Raw genomic sequence first — 7,917 nt, 5'->3', positions numbered from 1 at the left:
GATATTTTGACCGTTTCTAAGGAGTGAGATCTGTTCTCACTATTATTTTGCTACTAAAGTAGTGCATCTCTCTGAAATTGGATTAAATTTCTCTTATCTAAGGGTAAATAAGAACTGGGTACTTTGTGCATTAGTAAAATAACACTTAAAAAACACAATTATATAAATCAAACTTTGTATATTAAATATAAAAGCAACCATGATATGTATTTAGTTACACTATATGAGGTTAGTCTTGCAATCGTTGCAATAATAATTAAAAGCAAAAATTATCAACAAATCAACGTTGTTTATACAATAACATGTTCATATGTGATAACATAAAACATTAAAAACCACAGTTATAATAAATCAAACTTTGTAGGTATATGAAACATTCAAAGCAAAAAGTATCAAAAAAATCAACGCTGTTTATACAGTAAGATGTTTATATGTGATAAGATAAAACATTAAAAAACACAGTTATAATAAATCAAACTTTGTATATGAAACATTCAAAGCAAAAAGTATCAAAAAATCAACGCTGTTTATACAGTAACATGTTTATATGTGATAAGATTTAAAAAATACAGTTATAATAAATCAAACTTTGTATGTATTATATTATGTATATTAAATCGTATATTAAACAACAATAATAATTTAAAGCAAAAAGTATTAAAAAATCAACGGTTTATACAGCAACATGTACCTCTATGCCTCTATGTGTACGTATATCATAACATTCTGCCATACTTAATCAAAATTAGCAAAGAATGTTATTTATTTGTGACATTTACTTATTATTTAATCAGTGAGTAATATAAAAAAACTGTATAAAATTAATAAAACAGACACGATTCCAATATTGTGATAGGTTTAAAAACAAGGACAAAATCATAAATAAAGTAAATATTTTTTAATGACCACACGTTGAAAACAAAATAGACCGCGTAGATAATAAACAACATGCAGATGTGTCATTCAATAGAACGTGTTATTTTTAGAAGATGCGTCGGCACTTGCACCAAAATGCAACAAACAACTTCCAGGTAAGTAGGATTATCCCATTGTTTTGTCACCGCGTGACACTAAAAAGAGTTTTACTATTGTCAGAGACAGCAAAATATTGATAGACTCTATGTCTAAGATTTACTCAGTATCGTATAAATCAAAGTATTAATAATGCACCAACCTACTTTATTGTTTGCGGTTTGTAAACAATGCAGTTTTTCGCTATTTGTCGTTATTACCAATATATCGTTATAATAATATTATGGCATTATTTGCATTGTCATTCAAGCATTTCAAATTAAACGTGTATACATAATTTTAGCTCAATCGGATGAAGATATCTGCTTCAAAATAAGTCGCAAAATTCTACCCAAACTAACATAGTTACAACATACGAGTACCTCCGTATGTTACATACGTACTTGTAGTTACATATTGCAAGATAAAAAATGCAAAAACGGGCGACTACGTAGTTTTAATATAGATTTAATCGTGAAATTTAGTCGATTGAAACTAAAACTAATTTAGTTGTTAGTCGAACATTCTCACAACTAATTTAATCGCAACTAAATTAATCGCGATTAAAAAATGACGATTGATATTTTTAATCGATTGATTAGTTAACTAAAAGATTAATCGATTAATGCCCATCAACTTGATGGGCTCTTACTCCATCCGTACAACTGCTGACTTTGTAGGTATGCTCCATCGTTCGCGGAGTGCATGGAATGGCATGAAATCACGGTAATGCGGGACGGGTATTAAGCCGATTTACGATGATACGTGTGGTAAATTGTTAAACAGGGGAATGCTAATACCGCCATATTCGTTTCGGTCATTATGATGAAACAAGAACAGAGAACAATCTACAAATACAAATATATTTTGTTTTATTGTGTCTTATCTACAATATAGTGTTTACGTACATACAGACACGGATAAATTTTCACAATAAATTGGATTCTCGAAGTCACATTTTTATTTTTGTTATCTATGTTCACTGGAGAATTATTACGAGTAAGTAAATGAATTTTTTTGCTGTTTTTTAATACACAAATAATAACACGTACCTAACTTATGATCAGTAGATATTGTAGGTAAACGAAGGGACTCTAATAAATGTTATTAAACACTTTATGGTAAATCACATTTACAATCGGGTCTATCGCGAATTTATTTTGTTACCTTTATTTACCGACGTTCAGTCCTTATCAGTCTTTTGTCAGAAGGCAACAAAGTGCGCGCCTTCAACGCCTGGGTAATGCCTCTACTCACATACTCCTTTGGCATACTAAGGTGGCCTCAGACCGAGCTGGATGCCCTGGAACTGGAACGAAGCGGCCGAGTAGTGTTTTCCCAGTAATTTCCCATTTGGGAAATTTACCAGTAAATTACCCATTTTACCCAGTAACGTTACCAAAAACCGGTTAATACAATTTTTGTGGGTTATGGCATGTTTCTTTTGTTATGGTATTACTTTTATTAATGTGTTTATACAGGGTGAAAATTTAACCACCGTCCATACTCTGCGTAGTGACTTTATAGGTTATACCTAGCAACTTTTATTAATGCCCAAAAACTCATTGGTACGAGCCAGGATTTGAACCCGCGACCTCCGGATTGAAAGTCGGACTTTGCCGGATTATTGGGAGACGAAGTGCATAGGTTAAAAACCAGTTAATTTTCGCGACATCAGCAATGCTGCATACGAGTTCCTCCCAAGGTCGTCCGTTTAAACTTAACTCTCATTATTTCATAATTCCTCGACAATATTGTTTAACCTATTCCAGGATTTTTTCTAAAGTTACTGGAATCCAGCAAAAGTAGATCAGTCTTGATTTGTTTCACGTGTCCGCCATACTTTCAGCATATCGTCGCTATACTTACTCAACCTCATATCTGCAACAATCATTTGATGGAAATGTCGCTTTTCTTTCATTCGGAATACGGGTGTTTTTGTCATCAAATGAGTATTGCAGATACGAGGTTGAGTAAGTATAGCGGCGATATGAGACCGCGTAGCAACGATAAAATGTCGTACCGTACGGAATAGTGCCAGTCGTAAAATGACGCGATAGTGCATTTTCGAGACCAAATTCCAAATTCTAACACTGATGGTTGCATACCAGAAGAAAATTACACCGTGAAATTATTACCTTTTCAGGAGATGAATCTTAACTTTGTAATGTATAAAATAAAACTATGAAAACGGATTATATCGCGTATATTGAATTTATAACAAATGAATATAGGTACAAATTAAATTTTTAATACAGTTGCTCAAAAAGTGCTACTTTTCGTGGCTGTTTAGCGTGCGGAAAGTTAGTTTTCGCGAACTAGTGCATTTTACTTTTCCAATTTTTTAAAAATTTTACTTGTTTCAATTCATGACTACTTATTGATGAGTGTTAATATTAATTTCCTTTAAACGTCGTAATCAACATAAAAACCTACTGTTAATGTAAGAATACTAAAAATATGCATATTTCATATTTTATTACTTACCTCTTCATCATTATAAATATTATAACACGTTTATTTTTTAATGTTGAAAAACCGTTCTTAATAAGTTGTCTGAATGGAACGGAACGCCTGTCAAAGAAGAGGCGTATTTTCTTACTGCAAGAATGTTTTAAGTTTCCAAAGGCAACATTCGATTTTGTTTTAACTTTTTATAAATATACGATACACAAATAATCGTAAATAACGATATTTAGGTAATAATAGTACAATGTTTTAATATTTACAATTGTTTCTGTCTTATAGAACATGCATTTGAAAAAAAAAAAACTCATTGAAGTGGGTTCAATAATAATAACAAAATCTATTTTAGTCGAATAAAAGCTAGAAGAAAAACACCTCTTCATAATGTCAATGATGTCACAGAATTAATAATATAAAAGTTCCGATCCGAATTCCATTCCTTACTTGTTGCTTTTATTATTTTTTCGCAACTGTATTAAAAAAACGTCGTTCGATACACGTGCGGAAATGTCATTCTTCACTCGTCCCGAGTCTTGCCACTCGCCTACGGCTCGTGGCAAGATATCTCGGTACTCGTGAAGTAGTGGCATACTTTCCGCACTAGCATCGAAATGTACTATTAAGTTTACATACAAATTAAATACAAGCTTAAAACAAACGGACTTTGTATTGGAGTATTAATTTATTAGAATTTTTTAATCGACAGAAATATGTCATTGGCATACTTATTTTATTGAAGACATAAAAAATCCTCGTATTGTTAACGTTTATTTCTCCCGTTCGTTTCGTTTACCTGCTTGAAATAAACGTTAATTAAGTATTCCCAGAGCTCGTAGCTCATTAATCATCTAAACCAAATAATTAAGTACCGATTTTGCATAAACACCTACCGTAGAAAACCTGATCAAACCGCCGCCGTTTGGACGTAAATTAAAAAGTAAAACTAAAAGTACAGCGCCATTCGTAATCGTAAACTTTATTAGAAAGCCCGATAGCTTACTTGTTCTGTAAATATTCTTGTCTGGGCAACATAAATTTCATTAGTCATATTTTATTTATTTATTATTATTTTATTCAGAGCCCACTGTGTCCCACTGCTGGGCAAAGGCCTCCCCCCTCTTTTTCCACTCGTCTCTGTTTAATGCTATATCTGGCCAGCCTGTCTAGAAGGAGTCCAAGTTATCCCGCCATCGCCGACGAGGTCTGCCGGATCCCCGGTTAGACTCGTGGGGCTCCCACTCCGTGGTTAACTTGGCCCACAAGTCATCCGGCATTCGGCATTCAGGCATTAGTCATAAGTAAGTGTAAACTGTTTTGGTTGTAAACTGTCTAAATTAATTATTTAGTTGTACCCCTGCATACAAACTTCTATTACCTGTTTGTTTCCCAAGTTCAAATAAAATAAAATGAATTATATCTGAAGCTATCGGTTTCAAATTACCTACTTCATCAGTCAGGTGAAAACTGTAGTGAAAATCCAGTTTTTCAGTTCAGTACCTATTAGGAAACTCAATTGTGTTTCCAAATTCTTCTCGACAATAGTGATGGATCGTCGCAAGTATAATAAAGATTTCATGAAAGAAACATCGGGCTTGATGAATGAGGCATCGGATATGCAAACAAAATGCACCAATCAGTTACTCGCGGCTGCTTTAATAAGGAGGTAACAAGATATCTGACTTTCTTGGGAGCTTCAAGCGCGGTGATGACAGAGATTGTTTTAACAATAGTAGTTGTCGTATAATCATCTCACGCGCACCAATCAGTAGGTATCCTTAACCAGTAGGCTTGTGCCTGCTCGTTCACAACAGAGAGTGCTCCGCTTTGGGTCAATCGGTCTAACGAACTAGTACATAGTAGTAGTAGTAGTAGTAAATCACTTTATTGTACAATTTTTATTTATTGTTAACATGAAATTCATATAAATTTAGGTACAAAGGCGAGCTTATATTCCCTATATTATCCCTTTAACTACCTATACCTATGAAATAAAACTATGAAAACGGATTATATCGCGTATATTGAATTTATAATACACAGTTCGAAACGTCGGGATGTATTATAAATTCAATATACGCGATATAATCCGTTTTCATAGTTTTATTTCATGAGTAACTATCGCGGTAACCGAAGACAATATTACCTATACCTAAGTAAACTGAGACATGTTTATTAATAAATACTTACACAATACATAATAAATAGGTATATAAACAGAAGAATTGGGAACACGCATAAAATTCGTTCTCGAATACGTATCATAAAAAGAGTTAAAACAAAAAGGAAATTGACTGTCTCAGCAACCAGAATGTTGTGGCGAACAAAATTTCCGCCTTATCGAAGATGTTTGGCTAAGGGCTCTAACACACACACGCTCGTTAACTTGATTCACGTCACCACTAATGAGTAAACAAAATATTCACGACCAAATTGCATGTGTGTTTATATGCTTTAAGGCTTTGGCTGCATGGCGCTTCCTGGGATGAGTTTATTGTTGACTATATCAGGCGTGGCTCACTCCGCGATTTCGTCGCGTCGCTACAAGTACATGCGGCTGACACCAATTTAGGTGTCTAGCAGTACTAGTTGCCGCGCACCATTACGGAACGGACGACTGTTCGCGCTTTAGCTATATTTGTCGTAATACACTGATTTAAACTTTCACGATTTTTACTCATTATTATTCAACAACGACGGGACTTAATCGCGTCTTAATTGAGTCTTCTCCGAGACCACGGGGACAACGCCGTCCTCGAAACGTCGGAGGTAAATTTAAAACTTATTTTACGCGATTAAGTTCTGTCGTAATAAACGCGTTTTGTTAGAGAGTGATTCTTCTGTACGTAGTACTATTATTTATTCTGTAAATATACAATAAGTAAGAATGACATTAACAATATTCTCCTTTCCGATTTTTGTATTTAAAAGTAATAATATGATTCTTACTTATGTCTGGTCCACATACATAAAACAGTATTTTAATCATTCGAATTTGTCCGTCAATCACCGTGAAACCTTAAAGAGTCAGACTAAGATAACACTGCAGCGATTTTTATAGCAAATACTTGCAAGTGTTATTTAAACGTCATAATTTCATAGAAGTTTGTGCTATAAAAATCGCTGCTTGGTCTATGTCCTATGCCTATAAAAAAATATATATTTATTTGTGATATAATTAAAAGACGTAAGATGTGTAGAAATAAGTAACAAAAAATTGTGACCTGTATACCTTATTGCCTGCTGGCAGTCGTCGCCGACAGGTTGGACGGTCCATTTATGGGACACTGGTTGTCATTGCATGCACCAGTGTCCCATAACTGGGCTAAATGACGTAGGTACATACTTAATAAAGTATTTTATAATTAATCATTGTTGATATTATTTTTGTATTGTATTTTAATTTTGCTTTTATTATTATTTAATTATACCATTGTGTCGTCATGTATTATGGGCTAAAAGCCTGTAATAAAGGTTTTTTTTTATGTATCTAAAAGGGGTCGGCGACGCACTTGTGACACCGCTGTAGGCTTAGCACAGCAGCGCCGCGACAGTATTACGCGCGCGAGATAGACTACCCGTCTATCTCTAAATAATACAGTTACAAAAAGATGGGTAGTCTATCTCATGCGCGAGATACTGTCGCGGCACTCCTATGCTAAGCCCACTGGAGTCAGATATAGGTTGTGTATTTAATTCAGGAATATCCACGCTTTTCAGCAAACATAATAAAAATAATGGATAATAATAATAAACCTAGCGCTTCTATTTGTGTTGTTAATTTTTTATCTACTGACATAATTATGCAGCTAAAATGACAATTCTGACAATACCTTTTGACTTTTGTGAGCGACTAGAAAAATTAAAATGTCAGTTTACTTTAGCAAACGGAATCAAAATACATATTATAAAACCCATTCTTATTCCTCCCCAGTACTGCCTCCTGCCTCTAACATTCGTAGCGCCGTAGCACCGTAGCACGCGTAGGCGCCCTTAGCGTGTTGATATACCGCTGCTACGAACGTTTACAACACAATTTATAGCAACATACGAGACAACTCCGCGAATCGCATTAATTAAAACTGATACACGTTCTGTATGAACACAGTAAACATAGATTTACAGTAAGTAACACAGTAAGATGAACCAGTGCCAGTCCGAGCTACGCGCTACGAGTGTAGCCGATAACACGGGAAAAACCGTATGTAGCGAAAAGCGCCTACGAACAGAGAACTCCCCTGGCGAGTCACTGGCACTGAATGTGTTAAATGTGTTAGCGATGCCACCGTACCGCTTTCAAAGTTAAACGTGGAAACTATAGGTATATGCATTGTCTTAAATAGTTATTATAGTCATTAATTAATCCGTAATAAGATGGTAGCAAAGATCGCACGCACGCGGTTGCCACTGTTGGTAAAATTCGTCGCACGCGTCCGCGCCAGA

The 7,917-nt window shown here is 34.7% G+C and overlaps 1 protein-coding gene across 1 annotated transcript in view; it reads right to left on the bottom strand.

Moving 5' to 3' along the window:
- The window catches only part of LOC134742445 (FACT complex subunit spt16), a 261,308-nt gene extending 255,405 nt beyond the window's left edge, over positions 1-5,903 (bottom strand). The window contains exon 1 of the mRNA XM_063675604.1: positions 5,890-5,903. The gene's annotated coding sequence lies outside the window, so the exon portion shown is untranslated. The remainder of the gene's footprint in view (positions 1-5,889) is intronic.
- Between the last annotated feature and the right edge of the window lie 2,014 nt (positions 5,904-7,917).

Source organism: Cydia strobilella, chromosome 6, assembly GCF_947568885.1.
Source record: "Cydia strobilella chromosome 6, ilCydStro3.1, whole genome shotgun sequence".
NCBI classification, from domain to species: Eukaryota; Metazoa; Arthropoda; class Insecta; order Lepidoptera; family Tortricidae; genus Cydia; species Cydia strobilella.
The sequence above is the reverse complement of the archived record's forward strand: the minus strand, read 5'-3'. Positions and strand labels throughout refer to the sequence as shown.